The following is a 17,709-nucleotide window of genomic DNA, read 5'->3' as shown; positions in this document are numbered from 1 at the left end:
ATATGTTTTAATTTACCAATTGCTTTTAGAATAACTTAAATTGCTAAATAGTGAAAATACACACAAAAAATTCCAATAATAAAGTTGTATCTACTATTTACTTCTACAAGCCATCAACAAATTTGAATGTATATTAAAAGAACCTAAGTTGTCTATAGGGAAAAATATTAAATATGCTGCCACCATATCCTTGTCATGATCAAAAAAATTATATATCAAATTATTGATTTCTAAAGATGGGAAAGTGAGTATAAACAACAATTTGAAGCTTACACATTTGGGGGTAACCTAGATGGTTAGAGAAAATTGGGGATAGTATAGATAAACGTATAGTCTCAAATTCGATTCTCCGTCTGAGCATCCTCGATTTAAGTGGGGGGTCGTGACGGTGGATTATTGTGCTAGTTTTTCTAGATGATTAGTCGAGGTGCACGTAAACTGATCCGAATACCTTGGTTTTAAAAAAAAAAAAAAAAAAGTTTGAAGCATTGTGAAATAGACATATAGTTGATAGTCCTAATGGCAATGTGAAGCCAAGGGAAGAATGCACAATTATGAGACCCAATACGTTGTGGAAGGTATTGAATTAAATAATTAATATCAATTAAAAAAGCAATAAATAAACTCATCCTGACCTTCTTGGAGCCATCGATCCCTCATAGTCTTAGCAATATACATTTTGATCACCTGCATTTTCCATTTACTAATATATCAATTAAAACCACAAATTTTATGTCCACATGTATTGATATAACAAGTGCAGACATTCTTATTTATTTTTGAATGAAAATTTGAACATACATTCTTGACAATAGGAAGCACTAACAGACAAATTGAAAGTCAAATTTTTCGCATCTGAAATCTACGTTTTTTTTTTTTTTTTTTTTTTGTTTGGTCTTTTAAAGAAAATTGAGACATCCGTAAGAGAGAACTAATGTTCAACAATATACAATATTAGAATACCGTAAGTGATACATTTCGGAGCTCAAATTAGAAGCTACAGGTGATTCATATGCATCAATCGTAGACTTTATTTGCTGCTCTTATGAAGGACAGGGCTTTAAAGAGTAAGCCTAATATCAATTTCCACAAACTATGTTAATTTGGAAATAAGATATCAGTAGTGAGATGAGAATTAACAAAGAAGAAAAAGAAAATATCATTAGAGCTCGATACATACAATTTAATGACTATGAAGAGGTGGTCAGATGTACGAACAACTAGTGATTCCTCTTGAATTTCCATATGCCAAGTCAAGGAATCTGAACAAACTAAAAATATAATTGAATAAATTAAAGAAATGATAATATATAAAATTACTCCTAAAATCACGAAACAGGTTGTGGTTAAAAATCTAGCTTCCATTCAAAGTTGTTTTATATAGTTTTGGAAGCATTACTTCAATGCTCAGGCTATTGCAAGCCACAACTCTTCACATTATATAAATGAAAAGGAAGTTAAAAGACAGCAAATATTCTATTTGACATGAAAGTTTGTGTTTAATCTAGTTCATTAAACATTTGTGAAATAGGTTGATTATGTTCATTAGTGCTCGGAGGAATGGTCATTCAACATCAACACAATATCATGCATGAACCAAAAGTAAAGCACTCAAGGATTTTTACGTGGTTCGGTCAATAGCCCGACATCCATGGGACCACTTCCAGATCAAACACTATAGAAATTACTTGCAAGTCAATTACATAGTTTAAGTTAAGTAAAACAATGTAAAACACTCCATGTTCTACAACACTGTAACTCCACCCTCTAATTGTTTCAATGCTCTACTACAATTTGCTTGAGTCCAAGAAACCACCTGAACAGCTCGAGCTCCACTCAAGCTTCAATGGTCGAAATCAACTTTCAACTCTACAACTTGAACAACCATCAAGCTTTCAGCAAAGGAACAATGTTCCAACAAAAACACTCAAACAAGATATGAGAATATTAAAGAACAAACAACAAAAGGAACCTAAGAAAATGAATAAACTCTGTAAAAACTTTTAGAGAACAATTAATGGAATATTCAAGTTCAAAGAAGACACAAGGAAGAAGAAGATATTATATAATCCTTGCTCAACAAACCCTTAGTACACTCAACCGACAAAGCCTTACACATGTTAGACTATTTTAGGAAAGTTCTCAACAACTTTGTTGGACTACATCTGAAAAAGCACAACTTTCCTGGACCACTTCTGAAACATCAGACACTTGTAAATAGACCTTTCATGCGGATTTCAAAACTGGAAAAATATCCTAACAAGTAATGAAAACACGACACTTGTACTAAAATATCTAATTTGAAAAATGTTTACAAAACTGAGTAAAATGTATACATATTTGCAATAAGTTCAGACAAAGGAAATGTGTACACATTTATACAATATATTACTACATGTGTAAACCACAGACATGGTTGTGCTTTAAACAACTTAATGTGTAAACATTAGAAAATAATGTACACACAAATAACTTCATAAGTTCCCCTTCTCAAACTTATGAACAAAACACAATCTTAACCAAAAGAACAACTCTAACAAGTCTAAAACAAAATCAGCGTTATAGCACAAAGACAAGAAATAAAACAAGAAGTCATATCCTCAAGAAACATCATCACCACAAGGCAAAAATATAAAGATATGAAAGCATCATAAACAAATTCAATTCTGAAAAAAATAAATAAACAGTTCAACATAACTAGAAACTTAAAAACAATAACCAAAACCAAACTCCCCCTGAGTGTCAGACCATTTCACACTACAACATCATAACGTCATCAAAACAAAATACCAACAAAATATACCTACTCCCCCTCTTTGTTCATAAGGTTTGAACAAAACCTCAATATTAACTAGATCTTCGGGTAGGTAGCTTTCCTCTTTAGGCTCTTTTATTGATTCTTTTGCCTCCATGAGAAGCAGTTGATTGTTGTGGAGCTGATGTTGAAGCTTGAGGTTGAGTAGACTCAGCAGGATCAGGGGCAGCAAGAGTTGGGGAGGTTGGAACTGGAGTAGACTCCTCTTGATTTACTTCTGGATTTGTTGTTGAAAGGATTGGGATTAGCTTTCTATAGCTTCCAGATTCAGATTATTTCAACTTAACAGGCTCAAATTACGCCATTTGCACTCAAAATCGTCATTTTTGCTCAAAATCATAAGCCTACAATGCGTAATTAATAGAATTAAGTATCAATTATGACTCAAAAAATGTATTAAAAGTAGACCTGGAAAAATGGGTCCATGCCCATGGGTGGACTTGTACCCATCCAAAACATATAGGATACGGTCCACCATTTTGGACTCGTTTTGTTTTTACATGGACCGGCCCCTTTTTTAAACAGGTGGGCCGAGTATACCATGGGTACCCATAAAAATCAAATTTTTTTTTTTTTTACCTAAATCCATAAAATTTCATTGTCCAACTCTCTCGACAGTTCGACTCTTCTCCTCATTCTCTTCCTATCTAAAAAAAACCAATTAAGAAATCTACCAAAAAAATCAATTAAGAAATCAAAAGAAATGTTGCTGAAATTGTTCAGATCTGAAGTTGTGCTCAAAAAAAGAAGAAAGGATTGAGGAAGAAGAATAAAAGAGGAAGGAAAAGGGATCTAGTGTGCCAAAGTTGCTTAAACCATGGCAACCGAAACTGTCAAGAGTTGGCCAACTAATAATCATAAACCCATCCATAAATAATGAAAGAACTTCAGATTTAAACAACCACAAACACAAAAGCAACCCACAAATCCTTACCCATTTACTCAAATAAAGAAAATAAAATAATGGAGTGAAGAAGAAAAGAAAATAAAGAAAAAAGATAAATGAAAGGAAAAATAAGAAACGACAAGGAAATGGATTGTGGAGTGAAGAAGGAGAAGAGGAGAGAAAAGGGAAGGAAAATAAAAGAAAAAAATCATTACCCATTCACTCAATTGCCTTTATTTCAAGTTGATGTGCATAAATAATGGGGGTGTAATTATAAAAAATGAAAACTGCAGGAATTTTTAGGGTGTAACTATCATAATTTAAAACTTTCGTGATTAGTGCAGGTACCAGCAGGTCCACCTGTACCCGCATAGGGTATGGTGTGGGTCCAATATTTTGCATCCATTTAGATCGATCCATTTAGGGCCCGTATCCATGGGACTCGCACCCGTTTTGACCCGACTCGTACTCGATGCACCTGCCTATCTTGCCAAGTCTAATTAAAAGTATCATAAATCTTATTAAAGTTCAATGCAAAATCACTATGAAAAATATGATTATCACTTATCCATAGCAAGCCCCACCTATAACGATCAGTCGCCTCAAGATTGAAATCCTGGATCAGCCACTGATCCCTTTCTTCCATGTGAAACCCAATATCACCTAAGAGACGATTCAAATCATTGAAGAAAATAATAGAAGAAAGGTGCATTTGACATAGAAAAGATTGAATAAATTGGAAAAGATTTTTCCCTTAGAGAGATGAGAAGAAAGACAGAGACCAAGAGGCAAACAAAAAATAAAGAAGGGAAAGCTTTTAACTTGAAAATAGGTTTTTTTAACTTGTGTTTATATGGTTTCCTTTGAAATGACGCATGTGCCCCTGGTCAATGACGCTTGACCATGAGGAAATGGTGCTCAAGGGAGGTAGTTGAGGAAAGCTAAAATGTGAAAGGAGGTTTTTGGGATTTCTTATATGCGGGAGGCACTTAAGAAATTCCGATACCCCAGGGAGTATATGATAATAACTCTTTTTTAATTTATTAACTATGTTAAAATTACATTATGAATTTTTATTTTTTTGAGATTAAATAAAATAATTTTAAAAATCAAGAAGGTGCAGTCGGCTCATAACATTAAAATATGATGAAAATGCAAAGAGAAATGTAATAATTAATTTCTATATATTATTTCAGTGAAAGAATTTCAAAGATATGGCAATGTCATAAAAAATCTTATTAAATAACAGAGCGTTGCAGTTAAAACATCTAGTAAATAACATAACTCTGAGATACCTATATATATTACTGTCCAACTATTTAGGGGGTGTTTGTCGAAACTTATAAGCTGATTAAACTAGTTTATAAGCTCTAAAATTAAGTTCATCTGTTTGTTTATAACTTTTTTGAGTTTATAAGTTGAGCTTATAAGCCAAAAAAAATAAGTTGGGGGAGAATTTTTTTTTTTTTTTAATAAAAATGAACATCGACAGCCCAATATTATATTATCTCTAGTATAACGTTTACGATGATGTTATATATACTATGTTATACGATACAAATTGTGATACCCAAATATGCCCTAAATGAACTGAGTACTTAAGGACAATACAATATTATACTTAACTTTATCTAAATGTTTTAATCCTAGATCTTTTAGGGGCCGTTCGATTTGACTTCATGCTCACATTTTCCTTTTTAATCAAGGAAAGTGTGTGAGCGGATGTTCGCGTAAGCATTTGTCGAAGTAAGTGTAACTAAGAAAAATAAATATAAATAAAATATTATTATTACACAAGCGTGCAACTTTTTCTCTCTCTAACTTTAATCCGCCATAATTTAAAACACAATGATCTCTTTGAGAGTTAGAAAGTCAATATGATCAGAAGCGTAGCCAGAAACTCATTTAGGGGGGGTTCAAGACGTGTGATTAAAATTAATAATACAGTTATAAATAAAACTAATAAATATATATCGGGTATAAGTTATGCACACAATTATGAGTAAATTTATAATGCCTTATAATAATATATTTTTGATTGTGTTAGACGATATTAAATAAATTTATAATACTTTACAGAGTGCAAAACAAAACTAAGAAAATTTACTAAATGAACAATGTATAAGCCAACACAAAACAACACCTCCAAATAAAACTATAGTAAAAATTTTAATATAAAAATTAGAGGTGGACAGGGGACCGGTCCCTTGCGGGCCCAGGCCTGGGCGGTTTGGGACTGGTCCCAAATGGACCAGTCACCATGGGTTGGGATCGGTCTCAGGCCCATGAGAAAACCAGGACCCGGAACCAGGCCCTAGGCCTGGTTGGACTGGTCCCATGGGCCCAAGAGCGTCCCAGGGGACTTAGATAATATATTTCCCCCTCAATTTTTTTATATTTTAGGGGTTAAAAACAAAAATTTATAGGGGGTTTTTTAGTATTTTTTAGGGGTAAAATTATAAATTTTTTAGACCTGGAAGATTTTTTTTTTTATAAATTTGTTAAAATTTTATTTTAGCCCTCGTAATGTATATTATTTTAAAATTACAGGGGATTTAGTAATTTGGCAGGGGACTATATTGAAAAAATACAAAAAATTTTGGTCCACAGCCAGGCATTGGAGGAGGGCCCAGTGGAGGGCCCGGCCCCTCCTTAGGCCTGGTCCGTTTTAAGACCAAGCTCCTAGGTCCGGTCTCTCAAGGATCAGTCCTAGAACCGGTTTTTGGAGTTGGGCTTTTGGGTCCGGTCCCAAATGCCCAGCTCAAATAAAATATTCAAAGATTTATCTAGCTTTTATAGTAAAATATTATACTTTGTTGTAATTTCACTTTTATGTTTCGACCTCTTAAAATAATGCATCAAAAAATATATTTTATATTTATCTTTTGCCCTAACTTAAATATTTGATATAACCCATGTGTGGGTAGTCTAGATGGTTAAAACAAATGGGGATATTGTGGATAAGACATAGGTCTTAGGTTCGATTTCCATTGAGCATCCGGAATTTAAGAGGGGGGCCGTGATGGTGAATTGTAAGCTAGCCTATATATAGAATATAAGTATTGAAACACAAAACAATTTACAGTAATTAATTGACAAACAATTTTAGAAATAATATTTATTGTATAAAATATATAAAAAGATATACAAACTTTCTTCATTTGTTGTTTGTACAATTAAATAACATACATATAATTCATTATATAATTTTATTAAATGATTTGTGAGATTTTTTTTGAAAACTAAAAATTTAATTTGATATTAATTTGATTAATTTAAAAGTCAATAGATCACCGCTTAAAATCATTTAACTCTTTTTGTTCAAACAAAATTACATCTAATGAAAGGATTTTGAAAAGGTTAAATAAGATTCCAAAGTTGGCGTTTGATCTATGTTATATTTATTTAAGCTCTATTTAAGTTTGAAAAAATATTGAATACGTTTCATTTATTATCAAAATATTGTTTTGATAACGATACATATAATTTAAATTAAGACTTTAAAAATATTTTCAATAGTATCACAAAACACAAAATGATTCCTATAACGAACAAACTCTAATAACACTATTTTGTTATATGTTCTTGAAAACTCATCCATTCTCATGGTAAGAAAGGTGATAGAATAGTGCAATCATACCTAAAATTCAGTCAATGAATCAAGATTGTGCAATCATATATAAATTCAGGTCCACAATTTTTAATATCTCTTTACAAATCTCTTTGAGCCTAAGAGGTTTAATTTTCCAAATTCCTAGACCGGAAAGCATGAGGATATAATAATTAAGAGTAGTATAGTTTTAATTACCAATTGCTTTTAGATAACTTAAATGCTAAATAGTGAAAATACACAAAAAATTCCAATAATAAGTTGTATCTACTATTTACTCTACAAGCCATCAACAAATTTGAATGTATATTAAAAGAACCTAAGTTGTCTATGGGAAAAAATATTAAATATGCTGCCACCATATCCTTGTCATGATCAAAAAATTATATATCAAATTATTGATTTCTAAAGATGGGAAAGTGAAGTATAAACAACAATTTGAAGCTTACACTTTGGGGGTAACCTAGATGGTTAGAGAAAATTGGGGATAGTATAGATAAACGTATAGTCTCAAATTCGATTCTCCGTCTGAGCATCCTCGATTTAAGTGGGGGGTCGTGACGGTGGATTATTGTGCTAGTTTTCTAGATGATTAGTCGAGGTGCACGTAAACTGCTCGAATACCTTGGTTTTAAAAAAAAAAAAAAAAGTTGAAGCATTGTGAAAATAGACATATAGTTGATAGTCCTAATGGCAATGTGAAGCCAAGGGAAGAATGCACAATATGAGACCAATACGTTGTGGAAGGTTATTATTGAATAAATAATAATATCAATTAAAAAAGCCTAAATAAAACTCATCTGACCTCTTGGAGCCATCGATCCCTATAGTCTTGCAATATACATTTTGATCACCTGCATTTTCCATTTACTAATATATCAATTAAAACCACAAATTTTTGTCCACATGTATTGATATAACAAGTGCGGACATTTTATTTATTTGAATGAAAATTTGAACAACATTCTTGACAATAGGAAGCACTAACAGACAAATTGAAAGTCAAATTTTTGCATCTGAAATTACGTTTTTTTTTTTTTTTTTTTTGGTTTGGTCTTTTAAAGAAATTGAGACATCCGTAAGAGAGAACTAATGTTCAACAATATACAATATTAGAATACCGTAAGTGTACATTTCGGAGCTCAAATTAGAAGACTACAGGTGATCATATGCATCAATCGTAGACTTTATTTGTGCTCTTAGAAGGACAGGGCTTTAAAGAGTAAGCCTAATATCAATTCCACAAACTATGTTAATTTGGAAATAAGATCAGTAGTGAGATGAGAATTAACAAGAAGAAAAAAAGAAAATATCATAGAGCTCGATACATACAATTAATGACTATGAGAGGTGGTCAGATGTACGAACAACTAGTGATTCCTCTTGAATTCCATATGCCAAGTCAAGGAATCTGAACAAACTAAAAATATAATTGAATAAATTAAAGAAATGATATAATAATAAATTACTCCTAAAATCACGAAACAGGTTGTGGTAAAAATCTAGCTTCCTTCAAAGTTGTTTTTAATAGTTTTGGAAGCATACTTCAATGCTCAGGCTATTGCAGCCACAACTCTTCACATTATATAATGAAAGGAGTTAAAAGACAGCAAATATTCTATTTGACATGAAAGTTGGTGTTTATCTAGTTCATTAAACATTTGTGAAATAGTTGATTATGTTCATTAGTGCTCGGAGAATGGTCATTCAACATCAACACAATATCATGCATGAACCAAAAGTAAAGCACTCAAGGATTTTTACGTGGTTTCGGTCAATAGCCCGACATCCATGGGACCACTTCCAGATCAAACACTATAGAAATACTTGCAAGTCAATTACAGAGTTTAAGTTAGTAAAACAATGTAAAACATCCATGTTCACAACACTGTAACTCCACCCTCTAATTGTTTCAATGCTCTACTACAATTTGCTTGAGTCCAAGAAACCACCTGAACAGCTCGAGCTCCACTCAAGCTTCAATGGTCGAAATCAACTTTCAACTTACAACTGAACAACCATCAGCTTTCCGCCAAGGAACAATGTTCCAACAAAAACACTCAAACAAGATATGAGAATATTAAAGAACAAACAACACAAAGGAACTAAGAAAATGAATAAACTCTGTAAAAACTTTTAGAGAACAAATATGGAATATTCAAGTTCAAGAAGACACAGGAAGAAGAAGATATTATATAATCCTTGCTCAAAAACCTTAGTAACTCAACCGACAAAGCCTTACACAGTTAGACTATTTTAGGAAAGTTCTCAACAACTTTGTTGGACTACATCTGAAAAAGCACAACTTTCCTGGACCACCTTCTGAAACATCAGACACTTGTAAATAGACCTTTCATGCGGATTTTCAAAACTGGAAAAATATCTAACAAGTAATGAAACAAACGACACTTGTACTAAAATACTAATTTGAAAAATGTTTACAAAACTGAGTAAATGTAACATTTTGCAATAGTTCAGACAAAGGAAATGTGTACACATTTATACAATATATTACTACATGTGTAAAACAGACATGGTTGTGCTTTACTAAAAACAACTTTATGTGTAAACATTAGAAAATAATGTACACACAAATAACTTCATAGTTCCCCTTCTCAAACTATGAACAAAAACACAATTAACCAAAAGAAACAACTCTAAACAAGTCTAAAACAAAATCAGCGTATAGCACAAAGACAAGAAATAAAACAAGAAGTCATATCCTCAAGAAACACTATCAACAAGGCAAAAACAATCAAGATAGAAAGCATCATAAACAAATCAATCTGACAAAATTGTACTTTGATTTAAGAGTTTGGATATATGGTCTGAACAATTGTTATAAACCATGAATTAATTTTCTTTTAATTCTTTTCTAATCTCGTTATCCATCATTCGATGATGATAAATTATAATATGAGATGACTTAAAAAATTGTTTTCCACTTATTAGCCACAATTTCTCCAAGAAACAAAAATACCATTTCCACATTTAAGTAATAGTCTGCAACACTCTAAATTAGGACTACAATTAATAAATTAGAATTTTATTTAAAAAATAAATAATTATTGATTTAAATTAATATTAATAAAAATTAAGTTTATTTTTTTTTAAAAAAATTTTTACTAGCATAAGTTTAAGGATTTAATAATAAAATTTTACTTTCATTTTTTAAATAATTGATTTAAATTTAAATTAAAGGTAAAACAAAAATTAAAATTTTTAAATGTATTATTAAATGTAAATAATTTAAAAACTTAATTGTAAAATATATATAAATTAACACTATTATATTATATATAGTATAACATATACGACGTTATATAATACTAATATCATACAACGCACAATGCAATATGTGATACACCAAATATGCCCTAAACGAACTTGAGTACCTTAAAGGATAATACAAATATTAAACTTAGCTTTATCCAACTTGTATTCTAGATCATTTAGGGGCCGTTCGATTATGATTTCATTTTCACATTCTCCCTTTTTTAGTCAAGAAAAGTGTGAAGAAGATGTTCGGTAAGCATTTACTCAAAGGGGGCGTTTGAATCATATAATATTTTATTATAGGGGGATGTTATATTAACAAAAAGATAGATTACTATTGGATAAGGGGTACACCCATGATGGGTTACCCCAAGCGACGTGTATGAGATGAAACTGCCAAATGCAGTTTCTCTCTAACCGCTGCCATATAAAAGGAAAACTTTTTCCTTTTAGAAAAGGTTACGAACACTGTTATTCAAAGAAAACGCAAGAAAAATATACGCTCTCTCTCTCTAGAATTTGGAAAACAATTTGTGGTTTTTCTTCTAGATTACTTTGTTGCTTTAGAGATAGGGAAAGGATGTATTTATGCTGTGTAAATTCATTGTAGTTCATTTATATACAAATGTGATTGCAATGGTGACTATGATCTTGGGATTATGTTAGGATATATGTTATTCTATTTAATTTCCAACAATTACTTTAAAGATTATTGGACGTTTGAATTTAATTGTTGGAGCTTTTGGATTGATTGTTGTTGTTTTGAAATTTTATTATGCCATGTTGTCATCATTTAAATGTCACCTATTGAACCGGTCGATCCAGGAACCAACCCCTTCACAGAGTCAAGGCTCGGTCCAGGTCTTACAACATTGCTAGCACCGCAGGGAGGTTGAAGGTATATACATACCGTATCATGGGTCTCTTCACCATTTGTCTTTTGTTTTATGGTTAGAATCCTTAACATAAACTTTTCGTTTATTCTATAAGAAGCTCGATACTTATCTCTCTGAAGCAAAATATCTCGTAAAAAACATGCAACTTTTGTTTCCTCTTATGCTTTTGTGACATGATGTGAAAATGCTTTGATGGTTGAGGTTGGTCACGATCTGGAAATAGGTAGAGTTTCATTTTGGTTAATGTTATTGACAAGTAAATAATAAATAAGAGAAAATAATAGATAAGAGTTTTATTTCTATATACAATACACTTCATGAATTAGGGATGTAAAAACACTAGGCCCAAGTCAACCTCACCCGGGCTTAGCCCATGTTTTTTGTTAAATCCAAGTTCGGGCTTGGGAAAAAGTCGAGTTTTATAAACCCGGGTCGGGCTTACCCAGGCTTTAGGCCTGGGTTTTGTTAACATCAACAACAAGGGATTTTTTGTAATTTTACTTTATAGGTGGGGTCCTAGAGTGATTTAGTAGGGTGTTATTAGAACTTTTACATTGACGAAGGTAGCTGAAGAAGACTTGGCAAAACGGGTATGTTCCCACGGGTGAACCGCTTGTAGGCTGGTTGTATGGTCTTAACAATTGTTATAAACCATGAATTAATTTTCTTTTAATTCTTTTCTAATCTCGTTATCCATCATTCGATGATGATAAATTATAATATGAGATGACTTAAAAAATTGGTTTCCACTCATTAGCCACAATTTCTCCAAGAAACAAAAATACCATTTCCACATTTAAGTAATAGTCTGCAACACTCTAAATTAGGACTACAATTAATAAATTAGAATTTTTATTTAAAAAATTAATATTTATTGATTTAAATTAATATTAATAAAAATTAAATTTATTTTTGTTAAAAAAAAAAATTACTAGCATAAGTTTAAGGATTTAATAATAAAATTTTATTTTTATTTTTTAAATAATTGATTTAAATTAAAGGTAAAACATAAATTAAAGTTTTTAAATGTATTATTAAATGTAAATAATTTAAAAACTTAATTGTGAAATATATATAAATTAACACAATACATCGAACACTATTATATTATATATAGTATTAATATCACATTATACAATATGTGATACACCAAATGTGCCCTAAATGAACTTGAGTACCTTAAGGGACAATACAAATATTATACTTAGCTTTATCTAAATTGTATTCTAGATCATTTAGGGGCCGTTCGATTATGATTTCATTTTCACATTTTCCATTTTTTAATCAAGGAAAGTGTGAAGAAGATGTTCGGTAAGCATTTACTCAAAGGGGACATTTGAATCATATAATGTTTTATTATAGGAATGTTATATTAACGAAAAGATAGATTATCTTAAGGGCCCGTTTGGATCGGGTTGAAATGTTTTAACAAGGGTAATATTTGTTTAATTGAGCATATTACCGTGTTTGGCATTTTTGTACAAAAACCTTACCGGAAAATAAGATGACAAATAGTGCCAAAAAGGCGATAAATCACCGGGAATAATATTACCTGGGGGGAGGGTGGTATTAAAATATTACTTTGGTAATCCAAATTTCTGTCCAATTTTGCCCCAAAATAGTGGACAATGTGGATGAAAATATCCTTGGCTTTGTTAATAATTACAAAACACCCAATTTATAAAATGACAAAAACACCCCCACCACCACAGTGCCAGATTCCGGCCACCATCGCTGGAATTTAGTCGAAATCTGCCGTTACGACTCAAACCAGTCGAATCTGGCCGGTGGTGTGTCGAAATGGTCTTTTCTGGCCAGATCCACCATGGATATGGCCGGAAAATGCCAGATCTACGACTAGATCTGGTTATCGACGGCCGCAAAAGGCCAGATCTGGCTGTCAGAGACGACCAAAGAGTTGGCCGTCGTTGACCGGAGTTGGCTATTGTTGACCGTCAACGACGACCATTTCTTTGGCCGTCATTGACGACCAGATCGGTGAATAAACGACCATTTTCGGTCTTTTTTAGGTCGTTGTGACAGATTCCGGCCACCACTGACGGTGGTTGTTAGAATCTGGCAACTATGGGTTGGTGGGGTTGTTTTTGTTAATTTTTAAACTTTTTCTTCTGGGGGTGTTTAATTAAGTTAATAAACTTAAAGGGTCTAAAAGTAATTAAAAAACTAGAATAGTATTTCCCAAATAATTAAACAAATAAGTATTTAGGGAATAGGATAGAGAATAGGGTTTGAAATAATAAAACAAACAAGCCCTTAATTATTTATATCTAGTAATCATCTAAATGGCATTCTAGTAAAAGGGTATTTCAGGATATCTGTTATTACTATCAACCAAATACATCGATTATTAATATATCCCAATTGAACCAAGTACAATAATAATTTAAACCCGGTAATCTACAATATAATCTTTCTTTCCGGTAATCATTTTACTAAGATAAACAAATATTATATGATCCAAACGGCCCCTGAAGATTACTAGACGTTTGAATTTAATTGTTGGAGCTTTTGGATTGATTGTTGTTGTTTTGAAATTTTATTATGTCATGTCATCGTCATCTAAATGTCACCTATTGAACCGGTCAATCCGGGAACCAACCTCTTCACCGAGTCAAGGCTCGGTCCAGGTCTTACAACATTGCTAGCACCACAGGGAGGTTGAAGGTCTTCACCATTTGTCTTTTGTTTTATGGTTAGAATCCTTAACATAAGCTTTTCGTTTATTCTCTAAGAAGCTTGATACTTATCTATCTGAAGCAAAATATCTTGTAAAAAACATGCAACTTTATGTTTCCTCTTATGCTTCTCTAACATGATGTGAATATGCTTTGATGGTTGAGGTTGGTCATGGTCTGGAAATAGATAGAGTTTTATTTTGGTTAATGTTATTGACAAGGAAATAATAAATAAGAGAAAATAATAGATAAGAGTTTTATTTCTATATACAATACACTTCATGAATTAGGGATGTAAAAACACTAGGCCCAAGTCGACCTCACCCCGGCTTAGCCCATGTTTTTTGTTAAATCCAAGTTCGGGCTTGAGAAAAAGCTGAGTTTTATAAACCCGGGTCGGGCTTACCCAGGCTTTAGGCCTGGGTTTTGTTAACATCAACAACAAGGGATTTTTTGTAATTTTACTTTATAGGTGGGGTCCTAGAGTGATTTAGTAGGGTGTTATTAGAACTTTTACATTGACGAAGGTAGCTGAAGAAGACTTGGCAAAACGGGTATGTTCCCACGGGTGAACCCGTACCTGTCCAAAAAAATATAAGGTACGGATCCATAAAATTGGGTCCGTATTTTTTTACTTGTACCCAGCCTAGCCCCTTTTTTGGTCGGTGGTCTAGGTACACTTACGGGTACCGTATTTAAAAAAAAAACTGATTTATACTTTTCTAATTCTAGGGTTTTTCATCTTTTCAATCTTCTTTATTTTTTTAATCAACATTCAACAACACTAAGAGAGACAGCCCCCGCTGCCGACCACGAGATCACTCCTTCTCTTTCTACTCTCATATTAAGACTAAAAAAATGAGCTTTTATGAGTAATTTTTGATGGGATATGTTGGAGTTTGTAGAATCTTAGAGATTTTACTGTGTTTATATATGTTGATTATGTTTCCTTCTCTTGTTTGTTCAAGAAAATTGAAAAAAGTTGTATTCTTTGATCTAGGTTTCTTCAAAGTTTAAGACTTTCGTAGCTTTGCTTTGAGTTTTCTAGTAAATATTGTGATGATTTTGGAGGGTTTGCTCTATTTACTTGTAACTGAATGTGATTTTGTTCCTATCCGTGCTTGTTTTTGGATTTACATGTTAACAAATGCTTATCTCGGACTAGGTTGGTTGAAATTTTCTAATATTTTGTTTCTATTGTAGTTTTTGAAGGAGTTGAATAGGATTGTCAAGAGATCATAGGGGTCTTGGTTGAACTTAAATCCTTATCTATAATTCACGGTTGAGTTTAATTGTAGTTTTTGTTTCCAATGGTTTATTTTTGTTTTAGTGGTATAAAGGGAGTGGTATTGGAGATTGATTGAATTGGTCGTGGAGCTTGTATAGGTCAATGCTTAAATGTTAAACGAAATTTTGATTTTGTATTCGATGACTATGTTTATGATCTTATGCCTAGGTGTGCTACTTTTTAGTAGTTTTGTGGGTTTTAAAATTCTTAACATGAATAAGGTTCATTGTCATCGAAAATGTTACCTATTAGAGAGTTGAAAAATGTTGTTGTTAATGTATGGGCACTGAATGACTCCTATTATAAGGACGGTAGGTGTACCATACGACAAGAATTCATTCACATCCAGTAAGTTAACTTTGAGTGTACCATGTTACCTACATTTTGCTATAAATTGCCCTGGATGGAGATTGGGCTTGAGGTTTTCTTTAAATTTACATATGTAATTTCTTGTGTTTGTACTTGTGTTTTAGTGTTTATGTATTTGTTTTCTATAGACTATATGCTTACTGGTCTTAAATTGATGAGAAAATGAGTTGGTTGTGAACTTATTTGGTGAATTACTCAATTGAATTGGATTTGGAGTAGTTGATTGTGTGGGTGTAATTGTAAAAAATGAAAACCCCAAGAATTATGGGGATGTAACTGTTAAAATTGAGAATTGGAGTGAACAGTACGTGTACCCAAGGGTCCATTCCTAGCTGTATAGGGTAGGGTCCGGTCCAAAATATTGGACTCATTTAGAATCGATCCATTTTAGGCTTGTATCCATTGGGCCTGGCCCGTACTCGGCCCACTTGACTACTTTGTCGAGCCTAAGTTGAAGTAATTGTGGGGGCTTTCATAAACTTTTTAGGGAGTTTATGTAATTATACATAAGTGGCTCTACGTAATTTTATAAATCTTATATAATCTACTCGGGCTAGGCCTTAGTGTACCGTGGGCCTGATTTTCTAAGCTTAGGGTTTATATATACCTAGGCCGAGCTACCTTGGGCTTGGGCTGGGTTTTTTTACATCCTTATTTATGATCTAGGTTTATCAAAAATAAAAATTACAATGAACAAGAACTTGTACAACATATCAATGCAATCTAGCTTCAAAATCCTTATTTCAAGGCGTCCAATGATCTCTTTTTTTGTTTTTATTTATTTTAATCCTAACCTTGCCTTTCAAACCTCACAAGTATGTAAATTTAAAGCCGGTTTTCTTAACTAATGGAAAGTTCAGAGAAATGTAATCTAAAAGTAAAAACGATGGAGAGAATGAATAGGTGAAGAGAGAGAAATGATATAAAATTGCATTTTAAATAAATAAATAAAAAAGAGTAAACGACATGCCCCCACTCAAGGTTTAACAAAATCCTAAGTTGATACCTTTAGTTGTATTTATTCCTAATTTCAACCCTTAAACTAACACTGCTAGGGAGTGTTAGGTTTTGACACAAATGCAGCAACTGCAATCACCAAAACGCCCTTGAAACACCCACTTAGGTTGAGTGGCGGATGACGATCGGTGAGCAACCACCATTCGGTGAGATAGGGGTTTTGTTAAGGAGATGTCGATGGTGTTGATGGTGGAGGAAGGTGGAGTTTTAGCATAAGGAACAATCAGGATTCAACCAGGAAGTGAGAGGTCGCGAGGTGGGTGGCAGACGGTGATCAATGAGCAACCATCATCCGATAAGATGGGGGGGTTTTCTTACGGAGATGTCGATGGTGCTGATGGTGGGGGCAGGTGGAGTTTTTGGCTTTAGGAACGACCGGTTAGCCTAAAAGTGGCAGTCATGCAGGTGGAAGGGTGCTTGTTGCAAGTGGGCGCGTTGGCAGGCAAAGCGCACAAGGGCAACTCGTGTAGGCGTTGTCTGGGTCTTTTCCTCGAGCACTTGGTGTGCCCCCCAGAAAAGGAGAGTTGAGAATTGTTGAGGATGGTGGAAACCCAGAAAACACCCACAATCATACTAACAAATGCAACACAACACTCTAATAGCAACAACCAACCCAAAACTACAAAAAATAAGCCTCCAAAAAGCTCCAAAACGAGCAAATAGCAAAAACCCAACAACAAGAAGGCAACGTTTCACGATCAATGATTAGAGGGAAACCAGGTGACAAGGTTTGAGAGTGGAGGCCAACCGTTAAGAGGGTGGTGGAAGATTTGATTTTGGCTACCAGAATTTGACTTAGAAAGACAAGAGGCGGCCAGCGAAAAAATGGTTGGTGACAGCGAAAACAGTGGAATTC

This window comes from Pistacia vera, unplaced genomic scaffold (genome assembly GCF_008641045.1).
Source record: "Pistacia vera cultivar Batoury unplaced genomic scaffold, PisVer_v2 Contig459, whole genome shotgun sequence".
Taxonomy (NCBI): Eukaryota; Viridiplantae; Streptophyta; class Magnoliopsida; order Sapindales; family Anacardiaceae; genus Pistacia; species Pistacia vera.
The sequence above is the reverse complement of the archived record's forward strand: the minus strand, read 5'-3'. Positions refer to the sequence as shown.